Source organism: Choloepus didactylus, chromosome 5 (genome assembly GCF_015220235.1).
Source record: "Choloepus didactylus isolate mChoDid1 chromosome 5, mChoDid1.pri, whole genome shotgun sequence".
Lineage (NCBI taxonomy): Eukaryota > Metazoa > Chordata > Mammalia > Pilosa > Megalonychidae > Choloepus > Choloepus didactylus.
In genome coordinates, this window is record NC_051311.1 from 147,421,780 (window position 1) to 147,439,335 (window position 17,556).

General features: G+C 40.4%; 1 protein-coding gene across 4 annotated transcripts in view; it reads right to left on the minus strand.

Annotated features, from left to right (window-relative positions):
- The window catches only part of ELMO1 (engulfment and cell motility 1), a 548,078-nt gene that overhangs the window by 515,262 nt on the left and 15,260 nt on the right, over positions 1–17,556 (minus strand). The window contains exon 2 of one of the 4 annotated variants that reach the window (XM_037837089.1): positions 14,905–15,124. The exons of 2 other annotated variants lie outside the window; for them this stretch is intronic. The gene's annotated coding sequence lies outside the window, so the exon portion shown is untranslated. Of the gene's footprint in view, positions 1–2,375; positions 3,125–14,904; positions 15,125–17,556 lie in introns of those variants that run through there. One more of the 4 variants, XM_037837092.1, reaches the window with a different exon arrangement.

Genomic DNA, 17,556 nt, shown 5'->3' on the forward strand with positions numbered 1-17,556 from the left:
CTTTTTCTTGCTGTCTAAAGCCCCAGCCTGTCATTCAGTAAAACATCCATCAGCACTTTTCTGAGAAAAAGACAAGTAGAAATGTGAAAGTGTAAATGAAGAGAAGTCAATTTAAATGGACTGGGTTATTTTAATATCATAATAATATGTATAAATATGAATTATATAACAATGAATGGGTATAATGTCATTCTGGCATTCATTTTTTTAAGAAAATAAGGATTTCCTTGATGTGAACAGCCAATCCTAATATCTTTTAAGATTTATATGGGAAGATCTGCAGTATGTAGTTGGCACCTCTTAGTATCCTGCTGGAATATTTATCTATGTTTAGGAACTAGAAATATTCACCAAAAATATCTGAGAATAAAAAAAATCTATACCTTACATGTAGAATTATTAAAGCATACAAGATGAAGAAGAGAGGGGTCAGCATCATCACTAATCTAAGTCAGGGGTATTGGGTCACCAGCCACAGTGAAGGTTTGGTGAGTGCCTCTCCGGCATCCATGTTCCCAGTCACTCAGACTTTTGTTCCGTCATTCTCCGGTCACCACCCGCTCACATGCTGTAGGACTCTGCCCCATGCTTAGCAACCAAGTCCAGCCCTGTTTGGCACAGAGAAAGGACAAAAAGAAGCCAAACCCTAAATAATCTTGGGAGTGGCTAAATCAAACTAATTCTACAGCTCACCATGTTGCTAACCTTTTCAGTTATACAAGCCTTTATTTTTTAAGCCAGTGAAGTTGAGTTTTCTGTTGCTTATAATCAAAATCATCCTAACTGCTAAACCGGAAATATCTAAAATGACACATCCCTGGGTGTATTATTGTTAGCCTTACTTTGCCAGAATAAAACGGGAACAAATAAACAAGCAAACACAATGTCAGATACATTTCGAAAATGCTACTACTACATTTTTTTCTCCTCGTGGAAATGTGGAATGCATACAGCATGTATTAAAGACCTCGAAAAATCCCTGAAGTAAATAAACCTCCTTAACTTTTCAAACTATTATCTAACTTGATTTGACCTTGGGGTTATTTTATGACACAAAGCCAAGTAGTATGCTATATTCTGAAACATACTTTGGTTCATGAATTTCATTTTGTTAACAACTGAGTCAATTCTGAGTTATTTGCATATTTACCCTACGGATTTTTCACTTCCATGCTCATCTCTTGCAACCCAGAACACTTTGCTCAGGTTGACCAGAGCAAAACAGATTAAACAAAGGGAATCTGCTGCCCCAAAATGAATGCTACATGAAAATGCAGAGTTCTCTGAATCACTGAAAACTTCTGGATGATATATGCATTTCTCTCCTCAAATGCAAAGATTTGTCTGTATCTGCGATATCAACAGCATAGAGTTTAGGAGCATGGGTTCCAGAATCAGGATCCACCCTTTATAGATGTGTAACCTTGGCAAGTTCATTTCCCCAGGTTCCAGGTCCCTCATCATAAAATGTGAATTATAACAAACAGCATTTAATGCCTAGTATTAATGTGAAGGTTAAAGCATCATCATCACTCTAAAGCACTTAGAACAATGCCTGGCACATAGTGTGTGCAATAAATGTTCACTGCTGTGGTTATAATAATTACTACTGAAAATGAAAGCCCTCTTCCAAAAGATACGGCAGGGTTTCTAGGGAAAAGAACCATGTGAATTAAAGTAATAATAACTCTCAATATAAAGTAAATAGATCCAATTTAAAGTTAAACATTAATTCTTGATCATTTGCTTTGGGATGTGGAAAGAGAGGAATATACTAAAAATAAATAGCACCTCAACAACTCATAAACCAAATAGTTACAGCACATCTTCAACATTTCCTAGAACAAATTTCCCAGAGCATCAATAGACACACATACAAATTAAGTTAAAAATATATTCCAAAATGAAATCTATCACCCTTCTAATTCTCAACATTTCATATGATCAGCGGCACTAAATGAGCATGCAAATTCAAGGCTCTATTTTCAACTGGCTTGCAACAGAAATAAGCGAAACTTCTACAGATAATTCCTTTATTGAGCTTCAATCTAAGGTTAAGCTACATTTTGGCCTTCAGTGTGTAGCACCTATTTCCAAAGTCAGATATGATACTGACTATAAGACAGATGATACAAACTTCACAAAGGTGAAGCAGAGGGGAAAATAGCAGATTGGCATACAGTTAACTCTTAAGTTTTACACTGATGGATTAGATAATAAATGTAAATATTCTCCAAAGCTACAGAATAGGTTTAGCATCTTAGGAATCCCATGCCCATGGAATAATTAAGCCAGCAGAGTAGGGCTCAATTTCACATTGGGATGACTCTACTCCCCAACCTCACTGAACCCTGGAGTGGTCGTGGCCGCCTCACCTGAGCCCTGTAGAATCCCGGCTACAGCGCGTTCCCACAGACTGCAGTGGATTGTGCCTCTGGAGTCGGTCAGTTTGCAATCCACATATCTTACTGGATGGCCGTGCTCAGTCCTGTTTGAAGCCCATCTTCTTGGAAACTTCTTCAAGAGGGTTATTTTGCATTCACTTTAAAAGGAGATTTCAGTCAAGCAAATATTTGAGTAAAATTAATGCTGATACAACCTGGTAAGCAAAATTCATGTGCATATGAGGCCCCTGGGGCCCAGCGCCGGAAGAGTTAACCTTCTGCTCTACCACGGCAGTACTTTGTGTGTGTGTCCCAAAAGAATAATCCATGCCCCAGTCTCTTCCTCAATGTCTATCTGAGCTAGCTTGTGAAACCAAAGCACTAGAAGCGGCCTAAAAGTTAACGTTTAATGAGCACTTTCTAAGAGCCTGCTAAGATCGCAAGCATTATCCCACTGAATCCTCAGGGCAATCCTATGACATGGGTACTATTATTATCTCCACTCTACAGCCAAGGAAACTGAGATGCAAGCAGCTCTATCTTGCTCACAGCTGCATGGATAAAAAGCAGGTGCAGCCAGGACTTGATCAAAGGCATCCCAGGCTCTCACCTGCTACTCTTTTTCCAGCCTAGACTTTCCCCTTAACTGACCCTTCTGTTAGGGAGAAAGCAAAACTTCCATACCACATTTCTTTTCAGGACCTGTGATTGTTACAGGTAGAAAGTGCAACATATTTTGAACTGCTTTTAATCATTTTTTTTTTTTCTGTTGAGGTAAGAGAATTCTACCCCCAAGTACTTTCCAGGTCAGCACCAATCATTCCCTGCTCCCCAACTTCCGCCCCCTATGGCACCCTGCAGCATCCCCATCCTCCTCCATGCAATTAGTAACTTTAAAAACAGGTCCTTGTTTCAAAGAACAGTATCTGGTGACCTGGCCCAGTTCACTGCAATGAGGTAAGGTCCACTGGGAGATTCCAGAAGCTGGAATTGGATCTGCGGGGCCCCTGGGGTGCACAGGGCTTGAGGCAAGGAGAGCCACAAATTCTGTAGCTGGGAGTGAGAGGCACCACGTAGAACTTTTTATCTGGTGAATATCAACACCAGCAAAGAGTCACCTCAAGTAAACTGATCTGCATCTACAGGACTAAACTGGAGTGAAGATATCAGGCAAGGCCATGCGTGGAGATGGGGAAACCAGCAACACACAATATTCCCAGGTACAGGCAGGTAGTCAGAATCAGGGAAGTCTTCATGCAAGTAGTAAAAGGAGGTGCTGGTCACCAGGCCAGGGGCTATGGGCAAGACCTCAGCCTCTGCCGGAAAGAGCCAATAAGGCAGAGGAGGGGGACCAGCTCTCAGGGCATTATTCTGGCAAGAATTCTGGAACAAGACAGAAAAAGCCAGGTATGGAACATGAGTCTTCCTCCACCAGGATAGAGGAGTGTCCAGGGTGACAGGGATCTGTCAGGCCTCCATCCCCCAAATGCAGGAGACCCCAGCATGTGGTCTGCAGGGAGAAGTGCCAGGGTAGCTCAGGAAGGAGGCAGGCTCTGACCTTAAGTTCATTTCCAAATTCATAAGCTGAAATGTGGAAAGCATTTTCTCATAACACAATGCAGTGTCAAGCTGTACTCCAGAACGTCCATGAGAAAACAAGCCAAACTAACACTGTTAAAATACATGTCATTTAAAATCTCAATAGGAAACCAAACTAATTGAGATTAGAGGAGTATTTTTACCTTTGTCACAGTGCTTGGTGAAAAGCAGATTTAATTAGGGGAGCATGGGAAGAAGATAGAGAGTTCTGGGTCTATCCTATTGGAAAATTTTATTAAATCCAAAGTTTTTAGTAGTTGGATGGATTTTTGTTTGTTTGTTTTATCTATTTCCCATTTAAAATGTAAGTTTTTTTCTTTGTTGTCCTTTCAGGGTTATTGTGAAGATTAAATAGGATAATACACATAAACCATATCAGGAAAATATTAGGCAAAGCTAAGGCTACAAAATTTTTACTTACATGGGAGGATTGGTTACATTATTATTTAATCATTATTTAATAAATTGTATAGAATTACAAGATGCAAAATACTACAAAAATGATAAAAATTTGGTCATTTACCATCAAAGATGACCAATACTAACATGTTCATGTAATTTATTTCAGTGCTTTTTAATTTACTCATTATTTACATAATTCAGATAATACTATTTCATATCATGCTGTTTTCACTTTATTATACACGTTTTTCCTTGCATACAACATTTCATTGGTCATTTGTAATTGCTGGGTAATATTCCATTGTTTGGAGATATTAATTCAACCATTTACCTTGTCATTGGACTATGAGAATGATTTTAGCTTTCTGACTATGAATACTGCAGATTCAACATCTCCATACATATATCTTGGCAGAATGAATGATAATTAAAAAAAACAATCAATATTTATTAAGCTCTTACTAAGTATCAGGTACTTTGTAGAGGTACTCACAGGAACTTTACATGCATTATCCTAAATAACCTTGAAACCAACGCTATGGGGTGAGTGCCGTGTTTATGTCCATTTTATAAATGGAGTAAGTTTTAGATTTGGAGAGGCTATGGAACATGGAGTAAGTTGTGGCTTGATTCCTGTCACTTGGGGTCCACTCCCATGCTCTCAGCTTCCTCACATACACTCAGAGGCTGAGAGGCAGGCCACTGAGTCAAAGCAGGGACAAGCCACGGACTCTCAGAATGCAGAACCAATTGCTTCCCAGACAGGCTGGAGGAAGTTTTACCCTGAAGAGCTGTGAGAGGGCAGCTGACCCAGCACATCCTCTCCAATACTAAGTGCTCCGTGGGGTCACAAACCAAGGCTAGTTTTATTAGGTTGCAAGCAGGGGAAAAACACATTTTACATTCAGACATCCAGGGATGAGTATGCATTTACCTTGAAACTAAGGGACCTTAAGCTTCGGGACTTCTCACTTGATGGAGCCTTCCCATGCTCATTTCTAAATAAATATTGTCTTCTGTACCTAATTTAGCATTCTCAGGAGATTAAATTATGTACCCCCTCAAAAGACCTGTGCTTAACTGATTCCTCATTCCTGTGGGTGTGAACCTATTTGCAGATTTGGTCATTCATACTTCTAACCATCCAAAGATGGACATTTTGAAGATGTTATTTTTAGGAAAGGTGTGGCCCAAGTGAATCAGGCTGGGCATTAATCCATATTACTGGAAGCCTTTATAAGAAGAAGAAAGTAGGACACAGTCAGAGAAAGTCATAGGGAGGAAACTGAAGCCAAAAGTCAGAAAAAAACAGTGGATGTCAGTAGATGAGCAGACACAAGCAGAGAGAGAGAGCGAGAGATCACCATGTGACAGGAAGCAGAGATGCAAGCCAAGGAACCCCAAGGACGGTGACACACCAGAACCAGAACTCCAAGAATGCCAAGGACTCCTGGGAGAAAGTATAGCCTTGCCAGCACTTTGATTTTGGCCTTCTATCCCACGAAGCCATGAGACAATAAATGCTTGTTGTTTAAGCCAATCCACTGTGTGGTATTTGCCATAGCTGCATGGCAAACTAAGACAGAGGGATCCCAAATGTGTGTAAGCTTCAGGCCCCACAAAACCTGCCGCCACCCTTGTCTAGGAAGAACATTCAGGGCTGCAGCAGAGATGATGTTATACATCCAATAAATCCGCTGCATTTTCATAGGCACACCACTAACCCACGTCTCTCAGTCTCCCCTGCGTTGGCCGCACCTGTGGTTGAGTTCTGGCCAAGGAAAGACCAGCAGGAGATGGGCAGTCTAGATACTGATGCGTTGGTGACCCCTCTGAAGAGCACTGGACTTTGAAGCAATCAAAAACTAAATCTTATATTAAGTCACTGATATTTTGGGGTCCTTTGTAACAGAAGTTAGCATTAATTACCAGGACTGAAGCAAAGGCTTCAAAGAATTTGCCACATGTCCTGCCCAGTATGATGGCTCTCTTTGGATGCCTGTGTCACAATTGCCTTGCTAACTTGGCATCTTTCTTTCTCTTCCAACCAAACAAGCAAAGATGATTTGCACCAAGTACACACACTTGTGTCTGATGACCTTAAATACACAGAAACCCGCTTCTGTCACGTGGTGTTATGTAAAGCCCAGAAACATAAGCCATGTCTTCCTTTGAAGAGCACACTCTGAGCAGGAGAGGCTAAGTTCCTTAATGAGGAGACAGAAGGAGTGACAAAGTTACATAGTTTCCACCAAACACTTTAGATTCCCGAGTTTTCTGTAAAGGAGCACAGATGTTCCCATCTCTGACAACAGCCAGAAGCTTCTTGCCAACACATCAGAACATTTGAAGAGAAAAACAGATATAAATACCAAATATATGCCAAGTTCCCTCTCAAACAGCTTATTTTTTCTGACTTTATTTCATCCAAACTTGACTCTCTTTCTACCTTGCCCACTACATATTTTCTGATCTCCTGGTGCACACGCATTTCACAATTATTAGCCAGGGGGCCTCAAGTCAGAGTGCACGCTTCCGAAACCTATCCTAGTATACACCCAGTAACCCTCCTCAAGCATTGTATCAAAATATTACAGCAGGTTTGGACCATACTTATTGTTCCCACCCCAAAGGCCATAAATCTTTCTCTGTGAGCATGGGCCTCTAAGATTTCAAAGCTAAGCAGACTCAAGGCTTGAGATCCTTGAATATAATCTAAACTTCTAATCTCCAGGCTGTTTTGAAGCTATCACCTCAAATCAACCCTCGCTTCTTCAGGCTGCTGAAGCTGCAAGAGGAACGGGTGGAAAATTAAAGGCTTTATCAAACCTGGGAACTGCAATGGCTTTTTCTGAATACTCTTCAAACAGGCAGGGATGAAAATAGCCATGTCACAAAAACAGCAGCAGAAGAGGGCTGGCCAGGAGTTAACCACTTCCACTGGACAAACGTGGCCCTCTGTGCTAGGGTTTACACATGCAGTAGGACGTCCCCCCCTCCAAGGAGCTGAAACCAAAAGTGATGAGCAGTGGTGTTTTCTGACCTGAGTGGGACCAGAGAGCCAATCTATACTCCCAAACTGCAGACAAGGGACGCCTCTGTCCCCATACAAGCGATGACCTTTAAAGAATGCAGTTCATGCTCCAATCGCATTGTGCAACTCAGATATTTGTGGCCTAGTCTGGTTATTTCTAATGGTTAGAACATCTGGCTAATAAAATCAAAGCCAATCCCAGCATAAGAAAATAAGCTTTCCTCTATTTAAACACCATAGTCTCAACCTTAGTCCAGCTTGAAACTGTTTCACAAATCAAGCAAACAATATTTATTGATTACCAGTTGCATGCATAGCATAAAGAGAAATAAATTCAACAAGGAAATGAGTCTGCATCATTTATGAAAGTCATTTCCAGCCCAGAATAAGGCTAGTTCTGTCAATTTAGACAAAGAATTTATATCACACTAGGCAAGCATTTGGATGTTGCAGGCTTAATTCGTCAAATATTTTTCCCCCAAAATTGTTGCTTCGCTTTGGCCTGAGGGACCTGGTACAAGTCGACACATCAACAGCAGTAAAACAGAAGCTCACGCAGTTTTCCTGCATCTTTTAGAGGATTTGGCTGTTGGCAGGAATATAAAGCACATTTAGCGAATTTTGTTTAATCTTGAGGCAATTGGCTTTCGTGATTGTATATGCTTTGGTGGATTTTTTTTTCCTTTATTAGAGAAGTTGTGGGTTTACAGAACAATCATGCATAAAATAGAGGATTCCCGTAAACGACCTCACCGCCAACACCTTGCTTTGGTGTGGAACATTTGTTACAATCGATGATAGCACTTTTTTTATAACTGCACTGTTAATTAAAGTCCATGGTTTAACTTAGGGCTCACTGTTTGTGCAGGAAAGTTCCATGGATTTTTAAAAAAATTTTATTCTGTCACCATATAAAAAATCTAACATTTCCCCTTTTAATCATATTCAGATATATATATTTCAGTGCTGTTAACTGCATTCACAATGTTGTGCTACCATCACCACTATCCATTACCAAAACATTTCCATCATTCCAAATAGGAACCCTGTACATTTTAAGCCTTAACTTCCCATTTCCTATACCCACCCCATCCCCAAGTAACCTATATTCTAGGCTCTGACTCTATGAGTTTGATTATTCTAATTGTTTCAAATCAGTGAGATTATACAATATTTGTCCTTTTGTGGCTGGCTTATTTGATGCCTTCAAGGTTCATCCATGTTCATTCTGTTTTATAGCTAAATAATATTCCATTGTATGTTTCTACTACATTTTATTTTTCCATTCATCAGTTGATGGACACTTAAGTTGCTTCCATCTTTTGGCAATTGTGAATAAGGCTGCTATGAACATTGGGGTGCAAATATCCGTTTGAGCCCGTTTTCAATTCTTTGGGGTATATACCTAGTAGTGGAATTGCCAAGTTGTATGGTAGTTCTATACTTAACTCTGAGGAACCGCCAAACTTTCCCACAGCAGCTGGATCATTTTACATTCCTACCAGCAATGAGTGAATGTTCCTAGTTCTCCACATCTTCTCCAACACTTATTTTCATTTTTTTTAAATAGCATCCATCCTAATGGGTGTGAAATGTTATCTCATTGTAATTTTGATGTACATTTCCCTGTTGGCTAATGATGTTGTGTATCTTTTCATGTGCTTTCTGGCTATTTGTATATCTTCTTTGGAAAGATGGCTATTCAAGTGTTTTGCCCATTTTTTAATGGGGTTGTTTGTCTTTTTGTTGTTAAGATCAAGGATTTCTTTATAAATACTGATCATTAGTCCTTTATCAGATATGTGGTTTCCAAATATTTTTCCTCTAATTGTGTAAGGTGTGTTTTTACTTTCATGATACAGTTGTTTGAGAATCAAAAGTTTTTCATTTTGATGAGGTCCCATTTATCTATGTTTTCGTTTGGTGCTTGTACTTTCTGTGTAAAGTCTAAGAAACACTGCCTAACCCAAGGTCCTGCAGATGCCCCCCCTATGATTTCTTAAAGGAGTTTGATAGTTCTGGCTCTTATATTTAGGTCTTTATTCATTTTCAGCTGATTTTTGTGCATGGTGTGAGTCAGGATACTCCTTTTTTATGCAAACGGCCCACCACCATTTGTTGAGAGATTATTCTTTCCCAGTTAAGTGGCCTTTTCCACCTTGTCAAAAATCAGCTGCCATAAATGGAAAGGCTGATTTCTGACCTCTCAATTCTAGTCTATTAGTCTATATGTCTGACCTTGTGCCAGTACCATGCTGTTTTGATTACTGTGGCTTTTTAATAAGTTATAAGATTGGAAAGTGTGAGTCCTCCAACTCCATTCTTCTATTTCAAGATGACTGTAGCCATTTGGGGCCTCTTACCTTTGGTATAAATTTGATGATTGGCTTTTACATTTCTACAAAGAAGGTTGTTCGGATTCTGATTGGAATTGCATTGAATCTATAAATTGCTTTGGATAATACTGACATCCTAATGATATTTAGTATACCAATCCATGAACACTGAATATCCCTCCATTTATTTAGGTCTTTAATTTCTTTTAGCAATGTTTTGCAGTTTTCTTTGTACAAGTCCTTTACATCCTTGGTTAGATTTATTCTTAGACATTTGATTCTTTTAGTTGCTGTGGTAAATACAATTTTTTTTCCTTAATTTCTTGTTCTGATTTTCATTGCTTGTTTATAGAAACACTACTGATTTGGGGATGTTGATCTTGTACCCTACCACTTTGCTGAACTCATTTATCAGCTCTAGCAGCTTTGTTGTGGCTTTTTCAAGATTTTCTGTATATAGGATCATGTCATTTGCAAATAACAAAAGTTTTACTTCTTCCTTTCTAATTTGGATGCCTTTTATTTCTTTTTCTTGCCTAACTGCTTTGGCTAGAACTTCCAGTACAATGTTGAATAACAGTGGTGACAGGAGGCATCCTTGCCTTGTTCCTGTTCTTAGAGGGAAAACTTTCAGTCTTTCATCATTAACTAGGATGTTAGCCATGAGCTTTTCATATATGCGCTTTATCATCTTGAGGAAGATTCCTTCTATTCCTAGTATTTTAAGTGTTTTTATCAAGAAATGGTGCTGGATTTTGTCAAATACCTTTTCTGCATGGATTAAGATGCAGAATTCTAAGTGCCCTTTACCAGGTGCATTTTTAATATTAAAATGCTGCATTTTTAATATTAAAACATCCCTCTCTGAAATTGGTAATAACCTTCCCCTAAACAAAATGATCTGGTTCAAGGATGTATCACATGAGTGCTTCCCAAGGGCTATGCTGGTTGGTAACCTGTGGCTTCATGGGTGGAGAGCCTCTTAAAAGGAAGGCGTGCCCTGTGGAATGCAGAGCAAGGCCCCAGCCACAAGCATTCCGGGTCAGATCATCATTGCTTACATAGCAGAATGGTCTTCTTCCTCAGTCACAGATTCCTTAGGGAAGGAGACACACAAGTACAAAATCATTTGCTCTGTTGACCTTCTTTACCTTTCCTGTGAGTATCAACCATGTGGGCAGCTCAGAATCTCTAGTCCAGGGGACTCACTGACCCTTTGAACCATGCTGACACCAACCATATTTCTTATGCTTGAATCATATGATGCAAAGGAAACCACGCAACCCTCCCTTAGTCCTCTTCAATATTCTTTTGCAGAGATTTAGCATGTCACAGTGCGCTGTAATTCAGAAAACTGCCAGACAGATTGCCCGTGACCCATGGGCAGTTTCCCTTAATCCGAGTCATAAAGCACTGTCTAGTAAGATTCTGTGTCCCACCCCTGTAATACCAGAACAAACAAAATATTCCCTCAAGAAACTATCAATATTAGCAATTTGGATAGGGCCTCAGAAAATCTGGCCCTTCATCAACGTGGCCAAAAGCCTAGGAATCAAAAAACAGATGTGATCTGAAAATTCTAGCCGATGAAAACACTTAGCAATGCTGAGAAGCCTATGGAGATGATTATTTCATAAATAATCTCTCCCTGGATGAGTATGGCCAAGGTCAATGCTGTTCAGAACTGAGCTTCTAAGCCAGGGGGACCAATGAGATCTATTTCAATCTAGAAGCCTCCTGGAACATTTATCTTCCATTTCCCAAGGAATACTACACACTCAAAGCAATTACAATTATTATTATTATTTAAAAAGTGGACCCTTTTGAGACAGAAAGGGAAAGCCCCCAAATCATAAAAAACTCATTCATTTATATTGAGAGTATATGTCCCTGTCCCACACTAGAAGCTGAGAAAATAAAGATGAAAACATCAGGCCCTCTGTCTTGAGAAGATGCAGAAAAAGTGAGGATTTTTCATCTTCATAGATTTGTTGCTATCTAAAATCATTCATGTGTCTTATGTCTTTGTCCACATGTTCACAAGAACACCTGGCACAACAGAGGCACTCGATACATACGTCTGTTGAATGAATGCATGAGTGTATAATACAAGTTCTGCCAACAATTAGATAAGACTTTGGCCAAGTCATCACAAATCTCAGATTTCTCATGTGTAAAATGTGTTGAAAGGAGTAGGTCAGGTCCCAAATGTGTACTCCACAGAATATTGGTTCTGCAAAATATAATAGATGTTAGTGGGGGGAAAGGGAACCTGTGGTTAAATGAGTTTCAAAACTACGAATTGTACAGAAGAGGACAGATTCCTGACTACAGGCTTCTCAGTCTGTAACATGCTAATGCAGAGACAATCTCTCTGGGAAGTGGCACACAGGGTCCCCCACTCCTGGTAAGGCGACTAAACCCTTAATTCTCAAGCATCTCCAGAAAACAAGTGTGTGGGCCCTTAGTGCCTAGCCATTTAGTACACTTTTAAAGTTCTCAATTAATATTTGTTCCTAAGATCCTTCTAATCTCTTAACTACAGGATCCACTCTTCAAGGTCTTCTTTGATGTTAACTCTCATTGACCTAAGAACTCCAGATGTCTTGTCCATCTTTCCATTCAGTTCTGCCTCTGACCTTGGGAAAAGGACAAAGCCTCTCAGAATTCTTAATTTTCTCATCTATGAAATAAGAATAGTAGTTAATTCAAAGGACTGTAGTGAGAACTAAATGAGATGACATATATAAACTCTGCCTCATACTTAGTAAACACTCAATAAAGGTTAGCTGTCCTTGCTACTATTTACAAAAGTAACACAATTGTTTGGATACCAGTCTCAGCGTCACCATTAACCACACTTTGGCAAATCAGTCGCTGTCTAGCTCTCAGTACCTTTGCAAGCAAAACACAAGCTCTGGATTACAATAGTGTTTCCCAAACTCCACCATCTTCCAGCCCTACTAGTTACTTAATATTTTTCTTAAAAAAATTTCAACTTAGTCACATCCTAAGAAGAAAACTGTGAAAGCGTAAGTTTTTTTGTGCTTGTTGTACTTCTCCCAATAGCATTAAAGTGAATAAACAATTATTTAAGTATTTTTTCCAAAGCCAGTGTTAATACCTAACATCTTTAACACTATACTTGGGGAAACATTAACTGAGATTTTCAAGATCCTTCCACTTGGAAAGATTCTATATTTTCTCTCCTGAAAAATCACAAGCAGACCTTCGCAAACACTAATCTGACCCTCTGAAGGAGGTACTGTGATTCAGAATGTCCAGGTGGTTCTTTTAAGAAACAAGATTCAAGTCATTTAATAACTGGATATCAGAGATGACAAAGGACATAGAGCTGACTCTACGACTTCCCCAAGAAAGAATGGCATTTAGAATTTTCTCTCAATTTCAGATATTTTTCTCCATCAAGCATTAAAGGTATACTTATTTGGAACAAATGCTTTGCCCAAATGGACTGGGAGTCATGGATGACTTGTCTACATCAATTTACAGAAGAAAATGGCATCTCTATGACGCACTAGATTAGCCGAGAGGTGGGGAGGCATTTTTTTTTTTTAAGATATGGTTTGGGCTATGATTTTTTTTTTTCCAAATTCTAAAACAAAAACTCACAAAAAGCACCTAACAGAAATGACGGCACCCGGCCAAGAAGAAAGAGCACCTGTTATCCCCAGGGAGAGCACAAGCCGTTCAACTGTGGCACCTCCAGATGAAATAAGGCCCCAGTCACCCCACTCTGGGTTTGAAGCAGCCAATGTTGAAAATGTGTCATGGCTCAGAATGTGCTCTCCTTCATACAACAGAAAAACCAAAACCACTTCGAGGTGGCAAAAAAACAACAACAAAAATACTGCTTTAGACTAGACATAAATAAAATGACCTAGAATGCTACTTTGCAAACATTTTATGGACCCCAAATATCCAACCCTTTCATGAGTAAAAACGAGTATAAGTGAAAGTCTATAAAACAGTTATCCTTGCTTTTAACTGCAATTATTCTAAATCCCCTTTTTAAAGCTGTCACTCATTCATTTCCAGGCTGTAGTAAATTATAGGTAGAGGAGATGGGAGCTGACAGCTAATTTCTTATTGAACGGCAAGCTCTCCCCTCTCTGCTGTGCCCAAGGTCTCTCCTTGATGGCACATGGCACATTTCATGGGCACGAAATCCCTGCTAAAAGGAGCAATAAAGACAACAGTCCATGGTCTTGCAGTTTGGAGGCCTTGGTTACTCCAGCACTGTCCCCCAAGACTTCTTTCTCCTACTGAAAAGGGGGGAAAAAATAAGTTTCCCCCATAAATATTCTGAAGACGTTTTAATCAACAATAAAGTGTGTTTGGGGAGAGGTGTGTGTGTGTGTATGTTAGACAGAGAGAGAGTGTGTGTGTGTGTGTGAGTACTGGGGGAGTATAGGGGATGATGAATTCATTAGAAAAAAATTAATATTCCAAGTATTATGAATATTATTGTAAACCTCATCCTCTTAGGACACCGTCCCTGGGAAAAGAGAATCAGGTCAAAGGCCCAAAGCAGTCCATAAAAATGAAAATATTTTTGAAGCTAAGACAGTAGCTAATAAAAAATCTGAGTGATCATAGCTGGCACCTGGAAAGTGATGCAGCCTGTCCCCAAATATTAAAATTATATGAATACAAAAATAACTCTTAAGAGGAGTTTGCAGAATTCAGGCTAATGGATCTGGTTATGTTGCTCCTTTGCAGTCTTAACTAAATGGAACATTCGGCTGGAGACAGGGCTTGGGCCAAGCCGGATAACAGCAGTGTTCACACTTAGAGCTCTGCCACATCTGTGTCAGCCAAACGACCACCAGGAACCACAGGACGTTTATTTTTCTAACAAATGGTTGTTTTTCAAGTCAATACGTAGCTTCAAGATCAAAACAAACAAATGAAAAGCCATGTTAAAAAGACCCCTAGGAAATATTTTTCACTCTTTATATTTTCAAAAACTCAAAGACTCAACAGATGAAAGAGAAGCAGGAGAGATTAAGGGCTGCTCAGAAGATGAGCGTTTTACTCTTTAATTAACATTCTGTCCTTAATCCAAAAAGCAGAAGTAAAACATACGATGTACAGCACTGACGCATCTCTTATGGGGAAGTGTTACCTTTTTCCCTCAGGCTTTCTGTATCCTCAACAGAATGGGTTTAAATTTAAGATGCAGCCTGGCAGCGAGTGTAGGTAGGTCAGGGATGCAAATAGCGTGGACGGTGCAACCCGGAAGGCTCCCTGCAAGTGGGAGGACAGCCAGGGAGCCAACTTTCCTCTTCTCAGAGCTGCTCCATTCCGTCCAGAGGAGGACTGGGGCACACGTGGCTGGTTGTTTTCTTCAGTTGAGGAAAGGAGGAGGTAGAGAGAGAGGAATGCCAAATAACATGTTAGAGTTAAATGCTATTCAACTCTCCTGAGTTTAAACTGTAGGCATCTAAATTGTCCTCTTCCCCACTCACTTCTCTCGGTGATTTGCATATCCATTCTCAGTGATGGAATAAACGTACCTTTCTAACAGTCATGAATTTGGGAAAGGGGACAGCACAGATTAAGTAACTCAATGGGCAATTCCAAATACATTGAGTGATGTGTCTGAAATATCTCGTTTAGGATCTTTCTAGAAGTGCTAATAGGCAGTGGCAAGAGCTGCTCTTCAATTTCACTGCTCTCCCATCTTGTCATCTTCGATGATCACCTATTGGGCCTCTTCTATGTGCCAGGCAGTGGGCAGAGCACAGAGGATGCAAAGATGGATCTGGTAGCAATCATTACCTCTAGGTGCCTCCCAGGCAGGAGGAGAGATGGAAAAGTAGACAAGTACAAACTGATGAGATTTCTTTTGTTGTACAGAGGCATGAACTAATTCTGCATGGGGGACTAAAGGTTCAGAGTCAAGAAGGCTTCCTGAAGGAGATATTTAAAATGTCATTTGGTTTTAAAGAATGAGAGTGGGAGATACAAGGAGGAAAAGGAAACTAGAAGTTACCCAGGGATTCCCAAAAGAGGTTACGTGTGACAGTTACCTGGGAGTCTGTATAAATACAGATTCTAGGAACCCATCCCACATTCAGTTGAGGCCCCAGATTCTAATTTTTTTAAGTTGCTGAGATGATTCTGAAGCAGTTGACTGTACCATGGGTCTTTGCGGGGAACCACTGATCATGTCTAGCTCCCTCCCTTCCATACAACCCAGCTAAGAAAACTGAGGCCCTCAAGGAGAGTGCAGATTGCTGTCTGCCTCAGACCCGGGACTAAGACCCTGACCCTTTGATCTGCGATCCCAGGCCTTGCCCATTGACCTGACAGAGCTCAACCAGGTAACAGCATCTTCCAGAAGCATGCCTTTAACCAACGGTGCACAGGCCTCCTCTGCAACCACCCACCTCAGTCTGTGACTGAATGGGAGGACTTGCCACACTGCAATACAATTGTGTACACAACTGCCTCCTCCCTCGCTGCAGCTGGCAAAATCACTCCAAGGTATCAGTCTCTCCCTGACATAGAGAGTTTGAAGAATGCATTAATGCAAGACGTCCATAACATGCCTGCAAACAGCACTTCCACAGCACCTGGGGAGTACTAAAAAGGTCACCTGTCCCAGACAGCCCTTATTCTCTCAAACTGAGAAAAATAAGACTTAGGGATCAAACTCTGATTCTGGAAAATGCAGGGAACTTGAAATTTAGCTCTAATGGAAAGAATAGAAAATGTGAACATTTCTTGTAGACATAACCTATCCTAATCAAATGGCATTTTTTTCCCCTACAAAATGTGAAATCAAGGATGCGTTTCAGAGCCATCAGCAAACCTGAAGGATAAAGGAAACTAGTCAAGATCAGCGTGGATCTCTTTTGTGCAAGCTCATTTGTGACTCCTAATTCCATCCCACCCAGCCAACCGATGGCCTTGGCCATGCAATTGTAGACAGAAGACTCAAAACATATGCATCCTTTAACATCTATTGCACACCAGCCAAGGCCAAAGAATTCTGCTGTTCCTTGGCAACATTTTTTCCTTTTATCTTGACAACAGCACATGAGCATTATTTCCATTTATAGAAGAGGAACCGGAAGCTATTAGAGCTTAACAGCTTTGTCCCATGTCACACAGCAAACAGGTGGTGAATCATCTTAACCTGGATCCGTGCAGTCTGGGGACCCTGCCTCTGTCACTCCACCAAGACAGCTGAGAGGTGTCTTGGTCAAGGACCCTGATTCAGCCACTTTTTAGTGTTGGCAAAGCAAGGAGTCATTCACTTATCTTACTAAGGGAGAAAGGGGCTACGGGAAATCTGAAAATGTGATTCCAAAGGCCCAAATATGCTCCACTTCTAGAGAGAACTCAGAACACTATTACGCTGGGGGTTTACTGTGTGCATGTGTGCTGTTTGGCTTAAAAGAAAAGGGCTCGGCTCAGCACTTGAACATCAGGATAAATCATTCCAGCAGTAAAGAGCCAAGATACCTATCAAGTTTCAATTGCTAGCTGAAACCCCTGATAGCTGCTAGAGAAATAATGTGCAATTACAGCCTAGAAACATAAATTATCAAGGCCATGATGCGCTCAGAATGCAATAAATGAAATTTAATAAATGAAATGCGGGTAACCACATTCACAGTCAAGATCCCAGCCCCCAGCGCGTGTCATGAATGCCTGGTCACCCAACCTGAGGAGGAAGCGAGCAAGGAACAGACTCTCCAGATTCAGTGCTGGGCTCAACTGTGGATGAAAGGACAAAGCAGGAAGAAGCTTCAAGATTTAACCCAAT